Raw genomic sequence first — 21,101 nt, 5'->3', positions numbered from 1 at the left:
TTAATGCGTGGATCATGGTAGCGCCACAAGCCCTGTGACTAGATTGGCGATCTTATTTTTTTATATCGCTGGGGACACGCTGTCCTCTTAGAATCGAATTGAAGGTATCATATTGTAAAAATAGTTTGCAGACTTATGGGTGCTGTTGCATGAGTACTAACACTCAGGAAATACGTAATGATACCATGGCATTTGCTTGGAACATTACTCTCCAGCAAATGTTTCCTAGATGCTTGGATTAGGACCTCGTAACCGATTCCTTGCGTAATAGTTTAAAATGAGCTGCCTTAAAGCATGGCGGAAAGCTTGTTACCGCTCTACTGCCATGTTAAAATTGCGGAGTGGTGTAGGAGGCGAGTCATCCGCAGACAGCTCATCAAACGGAGAACCTCGTTTCAATGCCACCAAGGTGGGATGTATAGTGCAAAACAAATGCAAGACGAACTAAGTCTGTGGCAGCTACTTTCTAAAAACAGCTAAATGCATATCTGCAATACTGGGTGTTGCAAAAACCAATATAAACATCCCTGCAATGGAACAATCCCGCATAAAACTCTTATTCCGGACTGTAGAACACCTGATCACCCTTTACTGAATGTGACAATATAGTGAAAGATATTTTTGCCTCTATTAATAAATTACCATTTGTTGACACCGAAACGCGAATCGTATGCAACGAGAAGAGGCATGGTAGTCAAGAAAAGGTGTACAGTCGACCAAAAAAGTTTGCGGACCAAGAGATCTGACGAAAATCTGAATATCTCCGCAGCCTCACAACGCAGCCTGGTATTCCCATTTACAGCCTTTACTGGTATATGTGAACAACATTGTGATGTACGGTTTTACTGGCTACATTTAAAGGCTGCTCGTATATTTAGCATTTTCTGAGACCCCGTGGTCCGTAAACCTTTTTGGTCGACTGTACAAAGATAATGGCACGTGGCGACGACGCCTTCAATTACCACCCCACTTCGCGAAGAGATCATGGGTTTTGACTACGTATGTTACCAGCTATCTGTTTATAGGTAAACAGTAACACCATTATGTTCACAACGAATAAAACACTCAACCGACACAACGCGGCTCAAACATGAAAAACGTGCTTTGGAATTTGTAACATCACGTCTCAGCGCGTCTCAGCGTCTCAGAGCGAAATAAAAAAAATATACCTTGACTTTCAATTTTTCATGTAATAATCAAGGTATTACCGGTAAATTATTGATTATGGAGTTCAGAATGAATACTTTTATCAGTATAAAGTGACTGATATTAACTTCAGATGATGAGCGAAACGAGAACAAGGTAAAAGCGGGAGCCAATGATTCAGCAACTTGTCTTTTTCACGACTTGTCTTTTTCAAGGCGACATATAATGTCCTCGGCACAGTATATAAGGGTAGTTTTCTCCTACATGGGAGAGGGGGTAAGGTGAGGCAATGACCGAAGCTATGTTAGCGCCGAGAATGTAGAATTGAAAAGAAATGGGTCCTCTGCACACGGCCCTGTTAGTAACTTTTTTGCGAGAACAATTTTCTGCTCTCTGTTTATTATCTCATTCAGAGAGGCGACAGATCACTGAGTTCCAGTGAATAAAAGAAATGTGTACTATTCACACGACCGTTCACATGGCCGGCGTACACACGGCCATGCCAACGGCCATGTGGAAAACGCTCCTTTATTTTTAATTCTACACCGTCGCCGTTAACACACCTTCGGTAATTGCCTCAACCACCTGCCTTACGCCCTCTCTTCTTTAGGAGTACCCTACCCATATATACTGTGCCGAGGAAAGCACTTATCGCCTTGAAAAAGACAAGTCCTTTTTTCTAAACGTTGGCTCCCACTTTAACCTTGTTCTCGCTTTGCTCATGGTCTTGAATTTACATCTTTCGCTTGCCCCGTGTTTTCCTCAGACTAATTTAGTGTTAACTGGTCCCGTCCCTGTACGGAAAATATTTTGCCTTTTTTGCTGTTTCTTTGCCCGTCTCAATTGTTTTCTTCAATGTGTGGATATTTAGTGCCGTTATGTATGCGAACAAAGTTATTATACAAACCTTGCCAAGCTTGTAATGATTCAAATGCGCCTTGTCGCAAATACTGCAGTAAATCCTATGCCGTAATAAAGGCAACTATAAGCGTTCACCGCAATTTCGTTTAGCTAGTGGTAAGATTCACCATACCGAAAATCTGTAGTGCTGTTTGCTTAACATTATAGTTGTTACTCTAGTAAAGAGTCCAAGGCAAGCAGCCTTATACGAAAAGGTTGTTCTCGTGGCATATACCTAACACTACGCACATGTTTGCACCAGTTTTTACAAGCTTTTCACGATCTTTCTGACTGATATTTAGGGCCCTCCATCTCAGACCCAATGCTATTTTGCCGCCAGCTATGTCATTTCCTCCGCAATGTGAGCGCCCATATATGCGCTGCTCGCCACAATGGCTGCAGGTGACTGCATCAGCTACTTCATTTTTAGTCGCTGTTGGCTTTCCTGTGCCTGAAAAGGTAATCTCAAGAGAGAACACGTTAACAGTACGCAATCAATTGTGTGACCTGCCCACACAGAATATTTGGCAATGACAACACCTGTAATTTGGGTTGATCTTGTGCGTGGCAGCGCACTAATTTCTACCTTTGATTGTTATGAGGTATGTGTAGCGCTAAGAAAAGACACCGCATAATATGGACTAAACTGCCTTTCTGTAGCATCATCAAGGGGTGTACGGCAGTGCGATTAAAAGATGAGACAAAAGAAGCCACACAGGGACACACACAGCGCTGTGTGTGTGTCCCTGTGTGTCTTCCTTTGTCTCGTCTTTTAATCGCGCTACCGTGCATTACCAACAAGCCCATATTGAAACCCTCGTGAACTTTATTTCTGTAGCAGCTGATCTACTGTGACAGAAAGACGCATTACAGCCCAACCACAGCCCTTGGGGCAACGGTAAAAACAAAGAAAGCATCCGTTCATCAAGCATGCAGAGTAGCCTGCTATCCTGGCCAATGTAACGGTAGTTACATTGGCCAGGATATCATGTATGTTCTAAGGCCATGTATTAGCATGTATGTATGGCCATGTATTGTTCTAAGAGAGAACAATACATGAGATTGTCAGAAAGCTGGCATTTTCATTGTTAAGGCAGAAAGTCTGGCACATCATTACGCTAATTTTCGGAACGAACAACGCAAATCACAAGTGCTTTAACAACGGGGTCATTCCACGCCAAATCGACCAGCGTTTTTTCGACCATCACAGATATAGCTGAAAAAATGTCCACATGTTTGTTGGAGTTCAAAACTCATCCTCCACGTTTATTTTTCCTTGCCAAAAATTTTGTAGAATTTTGACGATAATTTGTTTTTTCTGCCAAGCTGAGCTAGACGGCATCAATCAACATTTTTTCTCAAAGACACATTGTATGATCCACTCCTTGAAATTGCCTTTATGGCAACCCAAAGATTCGATGCGACTGCAAAAATTGCCAATTTTATAAATATTTCAATACTTCGATTGGTTCTCGCACTAGCAAAAGCGTGTAAAATTGCAAAGTGTGAGTTTTTTTCTCGAAACGTAAAAAAACCTGGAAGGCACATATAAAATATATGCTGGTAGCCAAGTTAACATAGTATAGCTGAAAAATATTTAAAGTATCGAATATTTAGTAGCACGCATGCAAAAAATTGTAAATTTCCATTTTTTGCAAAAAGCTCCATATTCAAGGTAAAAAAAGGTGCCTTGGTGGTCTGCCCAAAAATATATTCATTACATCATCAGGTTCCAGCATCTCGGTTCGGCCTGCATATTGTTTTTTTTCCTCGAGAGATAGTTGGATAGCCGAAAGAGAAACTGGCTTGATGATGCCAAGAATGATATTTGCATTACCATGAAGCAGTTCCAAGAGAGCTAGCAACCGGTACGCAGCACCTTTAAAACAGGCCTGAAAGGCCTTTCTTGAAGCTTCAAACACTCCTTTGAACGCGTGTGATGACATCCATGAAATATATTTTCTCAATACCTTCTTTTTTTTCTAGAGCACGCAGTACAAGCGGATCCACAATGACCAACAATGTTTACCTCTCTTATTACACTTCAAGGAGACGCTCTGAAGGAGCAAGGTGGTGCCGGTTGCAATGCACTGCCTAAGACCTTACCTGTCATGGTTTCAATTTAGCCTTTCTTCTTACTACGCGAGCTGACCGGTGTTTTTCGTAACCCATGCTTCTGGCCGTCGTTGCTGCAGTAGTCTTGGTGTCAAATTTATGGCACAGGCTGTCTTTTTTCTCGTACCAACTAGCACTTACTCGGACATTTCATTCCGCACTTACATCTACGCCAATCACTAAAGTACCGATGCTCGAACAAAACTTCGTCTTATATGTTCATTCGTGCCAGTACATCGGCGGCCCGCACACCGGCTCGGTGACGAATGCTGCGCTACGGACTTGCACTTAAATGCATTGCTAATGCAATGAGCTTCGACCGTGAAGGCAAATCAACTCGAAGGTGAGCAACTCGGGAAGCAGATATCCTGAAACTTCCATGATACCCAGTGCGGCAGCATCTGCAGCGTTAATTGCCAAGTAGAAATATTCGTTCTTGTTTCGCGCTCACATATACATTGTCCCATAATCTCAGTGTGTTTGTTTGTTCTTTTGGTTGGCAGCGTGCTTGTTACATTAGATGTAAAGCTTTAGTTTGCTGACATTGCCATGACGGGGGATAGTCGGCGCCGTGCTTGGGACAATCGCACAGCCGCCGTGCACGTTGTACTAGCACAAACTATGGCTCTTATTGTGCTGCAGCACGCAGTAGTCTACAGAAGGCATGAATATGAGCTCTGCGCAAACAACATAGTTGTGATTAAACTGTAGCCTGCGTCGCCTTGGCGTAGCGCTGCATCTGCAGATGTCTGAGTGCTTTCTGAAGTCGTATATGAATATATATGAAATGTATGAATCTCACCGTACTTCCACCGACTGAATTCTACCAAAATGAAATCTCAGGCTGCACTGTCATAAAGAAGCTCAATTTAACACTAACCTTCATTGAAGTTAGGAAAGGAAAGATGCGTTCACTTCGCGCATTTTAGTGCAAAGACACAGAAACAAGAACAATTCTTTTGAGACTAATCTACAGGAACCGAATATAAAGCTTTTCAAATATCGACTTTTTTGCAGACACACCTGGACAAGCTAAATATTGAGTATCCGCGCCTTGTTCCCAGTTCTGAGTGTGGTAAAAAAATTTACAAGGACATAGCCAGGGAGAAATGTGCGGGACTTGCTGTTGACATGTAAGATTTATGCTATACTATGATCCGAGCACGTCCTTATGTAGCATGTAGTTGACTGCATGCACGATCAAAGTGATGAACAGACACTTGTTGAAAGGTGCAGAGTCGTGAGTACAAGATGTTTGAAATTTAGTAATGTCCACTTAATGTGCTTAATTTCTCCCCGCGATCGGGTGAGACATTGATGCTTTTGTTCCAAAATCAAGCGTCTGCGTGCGCTTTCATGTACCACCCATGGACAGTTATACCTTCTTAACTTCCGCTAAAAAAAGTTCAGATACGTGGAATGCTATTCAGTTTTTATAGGCAAGCACAGTGTTAGCAACTTTGTTGTTCAGCTCTTCAAAGAACAAATAAGAGCCCTCCGCTTCACATTTCGAGTTCCAATGCCCATCTGAAACTTGTGGATATGAAGCTAGATTTTATGAGTAAGCATGTATGTTGGTGATATCGGCAAAAAACAACGAATTCCCTTCATTACTTTTGGTCTAGTCATTCTAAACTAATTAGGAATAAGGTTGCTACTAGCCCCAATATATCCCGACCCATAAAGATATTTCTCATTTTGCACAACAGAGTGTGACTAATGAAATCAAGGAGCATCCAGAACATTATTTCATCGATTGCAATAAGTTGCTTAGTGAAATAAAAAGGCAACCTTCAAAAAAAAATAGGGAAGAATCGCGCGCTTAACAAAGTAGTCCTTAGTTTCGTTCTTTTTGTGTTCGTGTTCGTGTTCGTGTTCTCAGCTAAGGTTAAGATTAACGGCATTTGGGAGGCGGTAGACCAGCGCGCAATCAAGAGGGGTCCAAGAGGAATGTCCAAGAAGAGCTGCCCAAGAGGTGCTCAAGAGGAATGCAACGTGAAACTTGTTTTCAATGTAGTCCGATCAACCCACAATTTTGCGTATCCATTTTCTTTTATGTGCTACTTTCAGTAAATCCGTTAAACTGGACATTCTTCGCATATCGTTTTTAAGGAGCACCGCAATTCACTTAGACGTTTTGCGCATTCGCACATTTCCGAGCATTGCCGTGACTGCGGGTGACATCTGTACTTTTACGGCTATACTGCGCTATTTAGTGCGATTAAAAGCTATCGCGTGGAATAACGGAGGTTTACTAATGAGAAATAACGGCTCAAACTGGGTTAGCCGCTCATATCGCTGCAAGAATACGAAGTTGTGTTATTCGATCTCGATTGAGGTCGTACACCTGCTTGGTGCCTAATGATATTGCTGTTGGTATATCTGCGTTTTTTATTACGCAGACGCATTAAGTCACTCATACCCCTGAAGGTAAAGAAAGCGCGGCGTGCGGTATTGATTGATTGATTGATTGATTGATTGATTGATTGATTGATTGATTGATTGATTGACTGATTGATTGATTGATTGATTGATTGATTGATTGATTGATTGATTGATTGATTGATTGATTGATTGATTGATTGAAAACTTTATTGTTCCACCGAGCTGGGGTGCCCGCCTCTTAACCTACACGTAGGTAGGGGGAGGACAAAGCAGTCCCCGTGCGTTGAGGACGGTGAGTCTTCACGGCCTCAACGGCCAGGCGGATTGCTCGACGCTGGTCGTCTTCAGCTTCGCTCTGGAGCAAGGCCTCCCAGGCTTCTCTACTGTCAATGTTTTCCTTGGCCCCTGGGGAGCCAGCACAATCCCATATTATATGGTCTAGCGTACCTTTTTGCTTACAAATTTTGCAGAGGGCTTCGTTATAGTCCCTCGTCTGAGTTAAGTGGATCCAATGTGGTGATGTATAATTGTTTCCCTAGAGGCACCACCAAATGCGAGCGCCCTCCAGAGAGAGAGACCGATGCGGAGGCGGAAAGATTCTTCTTTCGGCTTTGTAGTGATCTACAAGTTCCCTGTACGTGATGATGCTATCTTTGATCCCTGGAACTGGCTGCTCTAGAGTTGCCCGGTGGCAGAGTGCTCGGGCGAGCTCGTGAGCGGCTTCGTTGCCTGGGACTTCTTCATGAGTCGGAACCCAAATAAAAGTTATGTCCCTCCTAGGAGGGTTTCTGCGTAGAATTTGGAGGGCCTCTTCCGAGATTCTCCCTTTGCTAAAATTTCGGATAGCTAATTTGTTGCCGCATAATATTACTCCCGCTTTTGAACCCGCACAAGCGAGCGCAACTGCAACCTCCTCGGCTGTACAGGCGTCCCTCGTGCACGTGGAGCACGCTATCTTAACACACCCGTCGCCATCAACCACCGTCGATACCGCAGATCATGTCGTGTGAGCTCACCTTGGGCAGGCACGTGGTCGTGCCACTGCTCGCGCGTTCGTCGTCCTCGTCTTCCACAGGTGGCTCCGATGCCGCTCATCATGCCAAAAAAGACTAATTTAATTAATATTGAGTTAATTAGGGCACTCGAACCCACAACAGTTGCTGGGAGTTGAACCCTCGAGCTTATGTGGAAGTCGAACCCGCGACGTTTCGTGTTAAGGCGAAGTCATTGGTTTGGTGGGAGAAAAGAAGCAATTATAAGTAACCGCGCAATCGAATGAGAATGTCAAGTCATTTAATAAATGTTTCTTGACCGTGCAGGCTTTCGCCTTCGCCCTATTTGGTGTATGCTAAAGTGACTCTCAATTTTCACTGCTGCTGTTTATTTTTTCTGTTTTGTGATGTTAATTGCAGGTACGTGTTCTTGTCAGGTTCTATTTTCAAGCTTTTTTATTTGGAGCGTGTCACACGTTCGGAGCTTGGAAGCTTTAACTTGAAGGCCGGTGTCTCATAGTGACCATCGGTGTATGCCGAGAGGGCTAAGACCATGCGACTGTTGTCCTTTATAGATTGTATGTTTAGCTATAATAAACTTCACTGGATAGTGAGCGCCTTGACGTGCTGCGTCTTTTTCTTAGTTCTTGTCTAGTTATGCTGTTGCACCTTATAGCCTATTGTTATCAAAAGGTTATTAAATTGACCATTAAATGGTAAACATAAGGTTACCTTACTTAGGTTGTAGTCGTATTAAAGTTTTGGTACAAGACGAGAACGGTACACTTTTTAAAACCGTATATAAATTGCAAGAAGTATACAGCGCTGGAGAAGGCATTCAAAATTTTACGACCGACGCTCATGAGCCCCTCATATTGGACGTTTTCTACGCCCATTTCCGACCGTCTACTCTCACTTCAGCATTGAGATCCCCAGTTTCGTGGAACCATCGGACGCTGCTGATCATGTGACGAATTTCAAATTCTTGTAAATAGTAGAAAATATATATACGTGCCCAATATATTTAGTTTTTTTACCAACCTTGGCTGTCTTCAGAAGATTGGGGCATACCTTTCCAAGCATGTACATGCAAATATAAAAGGTTAAAACATAAAACGATTAAAAGGTTTTATAACGTTAAACATCAGAGAAGTGCTTCGTGCACCTTCAATTTTTTGGAATTTGTAGTGCCCGTGGAGTCGAGGGGAACAACAATTCGGCGCTAATCGGCAGGAGATCGATGACGTAATTGGTGAGAGTGAGACACTATCATGCCATTGAGCCAGTGGTACTATAACAGTGTTATTACCTAATCAACACAAACATCTTGTTGCTGCAACAAGATATCCATTTATTACTGTCGGCTGTCAATGCATGTGGCACTCTCCCTCTTTAGACGTCAAGCCTAGGGCGAATTCCCGAGCCTGGTCTATGAGGTTTAAAACGCCTTGACCCGGACCCTGAAAGAAGAAAAATGCAGGGGAACATCACACATTTGATAGATATATTTTATAACCTTTGACGGCAGTAATGCGCTGTAGAAGGGATCAGGAATGATATAAGTGTGCTAACGCGTACCACAGACAAAAATCAGATCAATTAATAAAGTGGAGATATTTAACACTCAATAAGGGAGCAGCACAAGCAAGTGAAATCACAAAAGATGGTTCCGTCAAAAAAAGTTGTTTTCGCACACTAAAACCAAGATAACTATGATATAAAACCAATAAAAGTACACCGAGTGTTCCATTTCTTCTATTGTCAGCAGAAAAAACAACAGAAGCGTACACCTATCCGTAGTAGAAAATGCTATTGGGCTGGTTCTGACACAAAGCAAAAAAAGGATTACATCTTCGTTGTTATTTGCTATAACTTCTTTCTTCTTTTTTTAATCTTTCAAAAACTCAGTTACTAAACGTTTCCCGCGACTACAGGCAAAGTTTCACTCAAGGTTGGGGTCATAGATGAAACTCTGGATTTATGGCTGTATTTATTCAAAAGAGCACTATCACAATAGTTCTTGTAACTCAAAAATAGTATACGTCGCTGATAATCACAGCGCGCAATCCATAAATATCACGCATTGTGAAATTCATATCAAATGATAGTTTTATATGCCGACAGTTTTAGGGAAGGTGGCGCCTCAATGTAATTAGGTAATAGTCATAGCTTGCATTCTATAAACAAGACTTATACATAACTTCGGACCCGATGAGTAGTTGTTATGTAAGTTTCATGGACGGTATTTCCTCAGAGAGCGTACGCTTTATGTTGCTTCATAATTTTCTAAGCATTTGATAGTGTGAAAGTTGCACTAATAGTGATAGTGTCATTAAAGTAGTAATGTGGATACAGACATCTGTACATTGTGAACTGTTGTTAGTTTCCCCGCCAGTTTATATATCAGTCTGTTACCGCAAACACCGTGTCAACAAGCCCTTAATACCTTGCACAAGTTGACAGTTAACAGCACCAGCCGATATTCACATCTTTTCGATAATTTGTCAAGGTCATTCTGCAAAACTATGCTCCCAGAACTGTGGAAAAATATTTCTAAACTAAGCAGACCACTGTAAATTTTCCGATTGATGACTAACGGACGTTGGTAATGCAATTATGTAAATGAGAAAAAGAAAGAGATAGCAAAATGTGCGAAAACTAAAGCACGCATAACTTGAGAATGCGATTGAAATAATGTCCCATTGAACGCCACTTATCGGTCCTTCGACTTTTGCGCCGCGAATAATGTTTGCGAGTTTTGCTGCGGGGTATGCTATAAAGTTTTCAGATTAAGTTAGTGAAGGTTTTTTTTTTTATTGCGATGTCAATTATATGGACACACCAAGCGCATTTTTTGCCGTCGCCGTGATGTCCTGTGTAAAGTCCAACGCCGTCGCCGTCGTGATACCGTCGTAACACCGTCGCCGCGTGTCGTATGCTCTATGTGCGAGTGAAATCATGCGATGGAAGCCAAGGATCGCGGCGCAATCTGGCGTGCATGAATGAAGGAAGCGGAGAGCAAACGCGACATGTTCCGTCATGCGAAAGGGCGTGGTGGCATGGGAGGGAAGGGAGCGAAGGGAGAATGGGAGGGAAGGGAGGGAAGGGAGCCTTGTGCTCCGGTCGCAACTGCGCATTTCGAGACCGGATGACACATTTACACTTAGTAGTAGGTGCAGTGGGGCGGGGCACTTGCGCAGGCACTGGACGTTTGCGCGCATGCGCTAGTAAGAGCGGGTGCGAGAGAGAAAATGTGAGGGCTTTTGCCCCTTGAATGTATGACTGTGCCTAGGCCCTACGGAGGAGTTTCTTAGCGCGTGTTATATGCGCTTGTCCCTAGGCGTGCCGACATCGCGAAGTGGGCTCGAGTTTGCTTGCGCTCGGACGCTGGCTGCCAGCGCAGTGAAACAGGTGATAACATCGCAGATGTTTCCGTGGGAGCAGTAGGGACCGTGGTAGAGGCCGATCCGCATATATTGAAAATGTAGAAGGCACAGTACCTTAGCAACCGTGGTTGAACTCCAGTGGCTGAAAGGGTGCCAGTGACACTCGACGGCCCCGCAACCACTATAAGAATACGCCGCGCCCCCCTAACGCGTTTTACCCTAACCTAACCTCACGTTAACCTAACCTAACGTTAACCCAGCCTAACGAGGCCGAGTCAGAAAGACAACAATGCTCACGACGTAACCGTTGTGAGAACACGCCGCACCACGCCGGCTTTTACGCTAACCTAGCGCTAACCCAACCTAACCTAATGTTAACCTAACCAAATGTAACATAACGTGACCGAGATGCAAAGACAATAATCCGCACGGCATAACCGCTGTGACGCCGCGGCACGCTAACGCTTTTTACGCTAACCTAACGTAACCTAAGCTAACGTAAACCTACGCTGAACATAACCTAACCTAACCTAACGTGAACGAGACGTAAAGCAAATAATCCTCACGGCGTGACATCAGGCAATTGCGTTCAACCGTGGTTGCTAAGGCGCTGTGCGTTTATTTCACTCAAAGGGGACCACTCAAAAATGATCCTGGAAACTCCAGGAGAGCAGGCCCGGCCCCTACTACGGCCCCTATTGCTCCCCCGGAAGAATCATTTTTTTATTTTTTTTTAAGGTAGAGTGCGTCAGGCGCGACCAAGTTATAATCCGGCATGTCTGACTCAGCACCAGCGCCGCACGCGCGAGAGAGTCTCTTTGGCGTGCCTTTACACGCAGTGGTCGCCAAATGGGGTGTCAGTGCGCGCTGGTTCACCTGTTCACCAGCGTCCGAGCATTAACAAACTCGACCCCACTCCGCCGTGCTGGCACGCCTGGGAACAAACGCGCGCTACACGCGCAAAGAAACTTCACCATAGTGCCTAGGCAGAGTCACATATTCAAGGAGCAAAAGCCCCCAGATTTTCTCTCTCGCACCTGCTCTTACTCGCGCCTGCGCAGAAACGCCGGGAGCCGCGAAAAACGGCCCGCCCCGTTATGCCTACTAGCAATTTTAAAAATGCGACTAGGCGCAAGGTTAACTCACGATCGCGGCTCAATCTCGTGCTCCATATATGTATAAAAGCGGGTAGAAAGCGCGGGAGAACGGCAGTGGGGCGGCTTCGACTCTGCCAACAAGCGCGTACTTTGCACGGCTGCGAGCGGTAGCGCGGTGTTTTCGCCGCTCCTGTGTTGAAGCAATAGACCGCACGAACGTCACTTCGATCGCAGCTGCTGCCGCGCTTATTCGCACCAGCATTCTGATAGCGAGTGTCCGCGCTCATCGAGTGTGAAGTGTTCATGTTTGCTTGTGTGCTCTGACACCATGCTTGCTAGTTCAGTTGCCAAGTGAATGTTTCCAAGTTTATACGGCCGATAAAATGACTGTCCTTTGTGGGGACCTCTCACACCCGTGCTCTTGGGACAAAGGAACGACAACACACAGTAGTGCAAACAATCACAAGGGCATTTATTGCACCTTTCATAGATGAATGCCTGCTAGCCGAGTTGCTATCCACAAAACATGCCGATGGGCGCGCGACAAATCTAGAAGTCCGACTCACCGCGAACGCATCGCGAGCGAATATGTTCGCCCCATGCTGGATCCCAACGCCTGGTCATTCGCGTGTACGGTCACGCGGACGGTGGCGCGTTCCAAGGCAGCCACGCGAGGCGGTCTCGCAGAAGCATGGGTCGGCGCGCGGGACGTCCACGCTGTTCCCCGACCCACCGGGAAAAGAAACAGCCTGATCTCCCCTGCGCCCCCAAGTAACCCTCCAGCGGCGCGACACTCGCGCCATCTCTCGCACCACGCTTGTACCACTCCGACCGCCGCGGCCCACGCGGCGACGCCGCACGGAGACGGGGGCTATGCGGGAAAACAAGATATCAGGAGACGCGCGAGAGTCGCGCATCCCCACACCTTACATCGCATAGCAGTCTACTAATTTGCTATCGCAATCGATCCTTTGGCATTCGGCCGAAACTGCAACATTTTTGTACAATTTCCACCTTAGTATTTTGTCTGTAGACCGGAGTCACTTGGACGACGATGCTTAGAAATAAAGGACTCTGCATGCCACCGACCTCCTAGGCGACGAGAGGCATGGGAATCAGCAGCGGCCACCAAGGCCGGCAGGGCGTGCGCAGCAGCCAAGCCCACTTGGGGGGAGAGAGAGAGATATGGACCGAGCTCTGGCTCTGACGTCGGCAAGCGCGCGTCGTGGTTGATTTACGCTCGAGCCGCACAGGACGCATGCGGTCATGAGCGGGCTGCCGTTCGTGGCCGTGCTGACGTCATCAAAACCGTTTGTAAGCTTTCGCCTTGTGCGGCAACTCTCATTAGCTGATCCAACAGGGCTGACTTCTGACGTCTTCACGGCAAACATGGCGCTTGTTCGAAGCGAAGCGCAGCGTGAGGCCTATGCCCCTAGCTGTGGTTTTTGTGATCACTACAAGAGTTACCCATCGCCCACAGAGATAGTCGTGTAGGTTGTTGTTCGCAGCCTCAGTAGTACTAACCTTTCCACCCAGTGCGGCCTGTTGAGTATGGCGCTCAATGACGCCTTCAATTTTCGGTGGAGACGCTCGACCGTGCCGTTGCTCTGTGGGTGCTAACCCGTGGTGTTATGAAGGCGCGTGCTGAGCAGTTTCTTCTTGGCAGAAAAAAGCCCGCTTTGAATTGTCGGCCTCGGTCAGTAGTTATTCGCAAAGGACAACCTACCGCGTAGCACGTAGCACTCACGTAGCATTAAATGCTTCCGCCACTGTTTCGGCCGTTATGTCTTGCAGAGGCTTCGCCTCAAGTCACCTTGAGTACCGGTTGACACACGTGAGGAGGTACCTAAAACCTTGGCAGGGCGGAAGAGGCCGCACCAAGTCTAAATGCACGTGATGTTAAGGGTTATCTGGTGGTCGAAACGGTTGCACCATTGAACGCGTGTGCCGGGTCACTTTCCCAGCTTGACAGGCTTGGCAGCTTCTTGCCCAGCTTCGAATATTTTTCCTCGTCAGGCCTAGCGGTCTCAGTGAAAGGAAAGTTGCCGAAGCTCACGTTCTGAGTACGAGGAACTGTTGTTCTTGAAAACGAAGGTAAACGGTTTGTGCTCGGTCAGAATGTAAAAGCTACAGCCTTAAAAAAACGGAAATGCTTGACAACACAATAGATGGTGCAATAGATCCCGAAAGTGCTGTAGGGAGCATCTGTCAGTTTGAGGCACTTTCAGAAGAAGCCCAGAGCCCTCCAGTGTATTCCATCTTGATGCTGCAGTACAGCATCCACTGCCGTGGTCCACGCGTCTACCATAAGGCGAGTTGGCGTGTCGGGCGACATATGAATGAGCAACACTGCAGTCGCCAGCCGCGTTTTGGCTTCCTGGAAGTAGTGTTCGTGCTCCGAGGACCACTGGAAAGTAGGTGGTTTTTTAGGAGTCGCGACGCAGCAGGTCGGCAAGTGGCTAAAGGACTTACGCATCGGGTGGGATGAAGTGGCTCTGATATTTTTTGAGCCCCAGAAGCTCGCGCTACTTTCGGATGGTGGTTGGAGAGAGGAAGTCCTGGATTGGCAGCACCCGCTATTCCAGTGGTTCTATACCTTGGGGTGAAATGCAATGCCCAAAAAAATCCAGGGCTTCAACTTCGAAAATTCATTGGTGGGTCTTCAGTACCGGGCCGTGTTCATCTAGTCGCTCAAATAGACGGCAAGGGTGCTCTTTATGCTCTTCGTCTGTGCGATTTGCAACCAGAATGTCGTCAAGCTAGACGAAAATCAACGAGAGTCCACGCGTAACCTTTTTCATGAACCTATGAAGCGTTTGCACCGCATTATTCAAACCATAAGGCATACGGACAAACTCAAACAGGTCAAATGTAGTTATGATTGCTGTCTTAGAAATGTCGCTGGGTTCGACAGGAATTTGTTGGTTCGCGCTCATCAAATAGATATTGCTGTATATTTTGGTTGCTGCAAGACGAGTGCCGAAGTCATGTATGCGTAGAAGGGAGATTGATCCGTAGTAGTGAAGGCATTCAGAGTTCGGTGAAGTGACTCAGGGCTCGGTGAAGGGCTCCGTGAAGTGACAGGACAGTGACTAGTCGTCACTGTCCTGCTTCGGAAAAAGATGGAGAGGTGAAGACTGATTGCTGGGGAAAGGACGCTTAAGACCGAGCTGACGCGTGCTCGAACTCATGGCGGGCGACTTGTCTCGCGACCATGGACCATGGTCTCGCGACCACGGTGGTTGTATGATGCGTCGCCTTGTGTTTCACGCCCAGCGCATCGTTTCGGGCCTTCGTGAGTTTCAGGTACCCAGCAAGTACCTGATCGTACGTCGAGACCGGCCGAAACATACGGATGCCAGATGAGGTGAAGTTGGACTGCAGGTCAAGTACATTGAGGGATTTGATGTTATCCTTTAAGCACCTATCGCAAACACTCACATAAAGGGTGAAATGGCTGAGGAAGTCCACTCCCAGTATAGCAAAGCTGACGTCAGCGATCGCAAACACCCATCTGTGCAATTGCCAGTGTCCGATACCTAACTTTATTGACCAGAGCCCTTGGGGCGCGATGGCGGTGCTGTTCGCTGAGTGAAGGGTGGGTGTGGACTTGCCGCGTTGGCGATATGCGGCCATGGCGGCAGCGATAGGCAGCTCGGCTGCGGCCTCGACGAGGAGACGGGTGCCGTTGATGCGGTCGACTACGAAGAATAGGCGGCTTGAGCAACGGCCGATGTCGCGTGCCGCCGTTAGCGACTGGCCGGTGCGTTTCCCGTCCACAAACAAGGCTGGGTGCAGCGACTTCTTTGTTAACCAAAGCGACGGTGGTACCAGCAGAACTGCCGCGGTGAGTCTGCATACTCGATTCCATACATAACAGTCAATGCTGTTGAGGCTACGCAAGAAGTTCGGTCTAGAAAAGTGATCACTCCGCGCGTTCCGTCTATGCTTCGCTGCGCACCAACAGCGTTCTCTCGCGCTAGCGTGCACGTGAGGCTCCCCGTGACGGATTGCAAATATAAAGCCCGAAAAGAACAATAAAAATGTTTTAAAACAACGCCTTAGCAGTCGTATGCGACAGTGTGTTTCTTTATGAGGATTAAAACATGTTTCATTCAATACTGAGCCTATATAGAAACCAGTCGCGCACAGTCGCGGTCAAAAAACATCAAACTATATCCAAGTGTGAACGAAGCCCCCATTGCAAGAAGTCTCTCTAGACTCCCCAACGTCGACTGCTATGTATGGAACGGAGTATAGGTGCACTGCAAGAACGTGAAGCTGAATGGCTTCGCCAAAGTTGGTCGCCAGTTTTACCACCAGCCGTCAGCTTCTCCACTGCACTGGTAAGGCGGTCGACAGTTCCCTCCAGGCACGGGAGTTGGTCTCCTGGTTCTGAGAGTCTCGCAGCGGTGACAGGTAGCTGTGCCGAAGACGAGCAGTCGCACATACGGTCAGCAAGTGCAGCTAGCCGATCGAGACTCGTCTCGTCAGAACTCGCCAGTTGCATGCGTGCGGAATTCGGGAGGCACTGCAAGAACAGGTTGTGCAATTTTGGAAGCAGGTTCTCGTTTGCGGAGTGCTCAGCCAGTAACTGACACATCTGGTGCAGGAGTTGTGACAGATGTTGGTCGCCGAGTCCTAGGAGAGAAGCTATTGGAGCCTACTCTGTTGCGATGGCTCGAGGGGCTGCAGGACCGCGCGTTCCAGGTCGCCGTATGCTGTGGCCGAAGGCGTACCCGCTAGCTATGGCATCGACGATGCCGGAGAGTAGCGCGGTGACGACGTGTAGTTACCTTGCTGTCTGTGAAGTGATGCGCCAGAGTTGAAAACGGACCTCTATTCGCATAAACCAAACTCGAGAATGCTTGGGCCAAAAGCTGGCAAGCTGAAGCTCTGCTGCGATCACAGGAGACATAGTCGTGGCGTCGTCTCTGTCCGCAGGAGTAGGAGCAGCGTCTTCCTTGGCTAATGTTAAAAGAAAAACTTAGTTGCTTTGGGTCATCATTTGTTAGGAGCTCAGTTTAACGGAGGCAAGTATACACGTTTTCACATGTTGAGAACGGAGAGTCGACTGGCTTTATTCTGAAGTAAAAGCAGGTTTTCCGGGTGGCAGTGGTGGCGGCCGAGTAGGGCAGCCACCTTACTTCTAAGAAAAAGCAGAGGGCAATGAACCACAGGTGAACTCAAGGCTAGGTAAAATGGGATGTCCCAAAAGCGGGGACCACGTATAGTGGGGGACGCTTGCTACAAACCGACCTTTTCTCCTGGATACATGTCTGGTTTGCGCCATAAGCTGTCTTGGCACATTACAATGCACATCTTTCGGTGAGGCGAATTTAGAGAGCACATTAGAGTTACATGTGTCGTGAAATGTGGACACGCGTGATACCAGTGGTGTGATAAATGCAAATTTAGGGTAGCCTTCAGTTCTTGTCATATTGGCATTATTGTGAACACTAGCAATCATGAGCTGCATCTATAGATTACTAAATAAAAGATAGCTTTATATTGGGGAATACAAGTGGTTTGCATAACAATAACCTAAACAGCTTGATTCTTGTTGGCCCACATACTGAGACTGTTTGTGCAGATACAATTGAATGGCGGGTGAGCACATTAGAGACAAGGACTGGCAGCCTTCTTTTGATTCTGACAAAGCCACATGCGTGTAAAAAGAAACACGTGAACATGAAGGCATAGTAAATACATGCTTGGGATAGAATGCTCTTTTGGCAGAATCACTAAAATATTGCCAATGCATGCTGATTGCCTAGCTGGGATCACGTTACTAATTCCAGCAGAATCGCACCAAGGAAACTTTCCTGATACTGTATAGGCTGGTGTAAGGGCTGCACATTTTTTGTCGAGGTGCGGCTCAACACGGGACCGAACCTTGTGGTCAAAAGGGTGCCGGAGCAGCCACTCACTGGTGCCCACCCCGGATTCTCGGAAGTACTATTGCATCAGAGGTCAATGCTCAGCTGTTGCCATCTGGTAGCTACACGCGAAAGTACCCAGCGCATAAAAATCCGCCGATGGGCAGGCACAGCTTCAAGGTACCGAACGTGATTGCTTCTTCGTGGGACACATTTTTGGTCAAATATTGGGCAGCCAAGTAGGGGGCGCGGCCCTTACACTAGTCGGTCGTTGGTCAGTCTTACTTTATTTTGTGTTTCTTATCGTCTGTCTCTTCAAATGGCCTTCAGTTATACCCAAAAAAAAATTTGCGACTACTACCAGCGTAATCTGCTTGTGAAGTTATTTAGGTACTACCTTCCTGTTTATTTCACCGACAGCCAGAGCCTCAAAAGGACTTGTGCTCTCCGAGTATGCTTCTAAATTATTCTGGTACTGCTGTCCTATGCCGCGATTTCACGTGTTAACCTTGCCTTCTGCCGCTGCGCCGTCAGACACAAGAAGGACACGTTTGCACCTTAGAATACAGCTGCTGTCGCAATATCAGCTGCACTGAGAATTCGTTGCAGAATTTTTTTGCAAATTCACCGGCATTAGTGAGAGGTCCAAAGTCAGGCAGTGAAGACGAACTAGTGGCCAAATTTCTTTGGGGTGACTACTCGCTGGCGCCAGAGTGTCCACTCACTATACATTAGCCACGTTGTTTTGGACAGTGTCCTACATTTTAATTTCACATAACTTTGCTACACATGCAGACGAAATATTGCCGTGCCATAAATATTAGAGCGATATGCGGATACACTTGAATTTTTTGAATTCTGAAAAATGTCCGTTCCTTTGTTTAGTTCAGGTGAACAAAATTAGGTGAACTCCACACACTTACATTGCTGTGTGTGAAAAAAGGGAAATGTAGTGGTTCCTCTAATATGGATTAGTCGTACACAACTTGCACAATCGACAGACGCGTCAAACGCAATTCACAAGTACCGCATTATCTTATATTTTCTATTTTGTCTTGTCTTGTAAATTTCGCCTACTTCAGTATTTATCCAATGGGTACTCGCCATATTCTGTATGAAAGAAAACAAAACTTTGCGCATCCTCGTTAGCTTTAAAGCATTTAGTTAACGGCTACATGTTTGCTTCTGATAGATTCCATTATGTGCGTTGGATCCATTGGATGGGTGAGTCTTATTCCTTATGCTTAAGTTACGTCCTCCGGCTCTGTCGCATCTCGGATAGCACAGATAATAGGACAACGAAAATGAGATGCTATGTAGCAGAACCAGAGTTAGACCCACTGTGGCGCTTCATCCCTGTTAAAGTGACTAACCTTCAACAAACAACACAATGGCAAAATATAATCACAGTGTATCATAGACGCCTCAGCTGTCCCCGTAATAAGCACAAATACATTGTAAAAAATTTCAGAACCCCTATTTTAATTGGCTAATCATTGTTGTGCGTCTCCAAACTGTTTGTCTGCGAACGATGCTGGGCGGTGGGAGAAGGGGGGGGGGGGGGAGGGAGGGGACAAGCAGGAAAGCATCATTCGTCGATGACGCAATAAAAAGGCCCATTTTGAGCGTCGTGATTAAATTTTTCTAGCGTCAACTATTTTACATAGATTGTTTGACGTACTGTCCGCATGCAATACTGAAACAAGACTGACTATGTGAACAGAAGAGTTAAAATAGTCTTAAGGCGGAACTGCATGGCGCATTTCTCGCGAGCGAAAAAAGCGACGCGCGGCAAACGCCCGCGTTGCCGCCGACGCGCGAGCACCCGTACGAAAAAAAGGAGTGGCACTTTCGCGCTGCGTTTTCCGGGTTGCCAGACAACATAACTCCCAACGACATTAATTGTCTCTTTTATTGCATATATTATATGCCCTTAAACTTACATAACATTACAGTAAAAATAGTCCTCGGGTAATTAGATAGCTAGCGACATTTCTTTCACAGTGTATTTATGAAGCTTCATTTCAAACAGCAAGATTGTAGAATTGTGTACGAAACTACGACTATGTAACTTCCGTATAACGGTAGCACGTGTTTCCTTGGAAGCGCGCGCCAGTTCTGCCGAGAAAAAAAATGCCAAGGAGGTTCCATCGATATGCGTAAAGCCCCTTGAGATACGCAGAGAGCAGGGCTATCTGGTGGCAAAACCATAAAACAAAATGCCACGTGCCCAAACGCAACGTGGCTTACCTGAACTGTTATTGGCGGAAGCGCCGCGCGAGGCGTTTTTTTTTTTTTAACTCCCAGCAGCAACACGCGGCACTGCGATTTCGTGATGGATTGTGCTGGGCACGCGTCAAAATGACGCGTGCGTCCCACCATCTGCGCGCCAATCGCGCCTCAAATCGCGCCATGCGATTCCGCCTTTAGTGTTATTTTTAAACACGTCGTTAAGGCTTTAGAACTGCATCTGTGGGTATGCCTATTTCTTAACACACTCAATCTCCTCGGATATACACGGAATTCATGGAAAGTGTTAATGCGGGCGATTTGATTTGGTTGAACATGAGCCAGAATTTATTCGACGCTTTAATTTCTAAAGAACATAGTTATGACAAAATCTAAACAAAAAGAATTCCACGTGCGTTCATATCGAAGATAATGTTCCGTGAATGAGAGACTAGAGCGCGAAACGAGGTCTCGCAGCTTTCACTCACTTATCTTCTTGGCACTGGTCTGATGGACGCGTGGTAACCGGTTTCTGATCATTTGGATGAACGCACAGGCCATCTGATTGCCAGCGCAGATTGTCAAGAAAACCCCACTTATATAAGTCACCTTAGGCAGCCAAATGATAGTTGTCTCTCTACGTGGAAATTTTGAAAGCTTTATTGACGAAATAACCTTACCAGTTCTTTCTTACTAACTTACTACATACCGTAAGAAGCCAACAAACGAAGACCCCAAGGACAATGCAAGAAAAATTACTTGTGCTTTCTAATTGAATTAAACAATTGATAAATTAATGTATATATAAGTGGATGAACAAACTAGTTGCCGCTGGTGGGGAACAATCCCATGTCTTCGCATTACGCATGCGATGCTCTACCAATTCAGATACCGGGGAGCCGTTTCCTCACCCACTTAAAAAATATTAGCGGGTTTTACGTGCCGAAACCACGATCTGATTATGAGGCACGC

This window comes from Dermacentor variabilis, chromosome 7 (genome assembly GCF_050947875.1).
Source record: "Dermacentor variabilis isolate Ectoservices chromosome 7, ASM5094787v1, whole genome shotgun sequence".
Classification (NCBI taxonomy): domain Eukaryota; kingdom Metazoa; phylum Arthropoda; class Arachnida; order Ixodida; family Ixodidae; genus Dermacentor; species Dermacentor variabilis.
Note: the sequence above shows the minus strand (reverse complement) of the source record.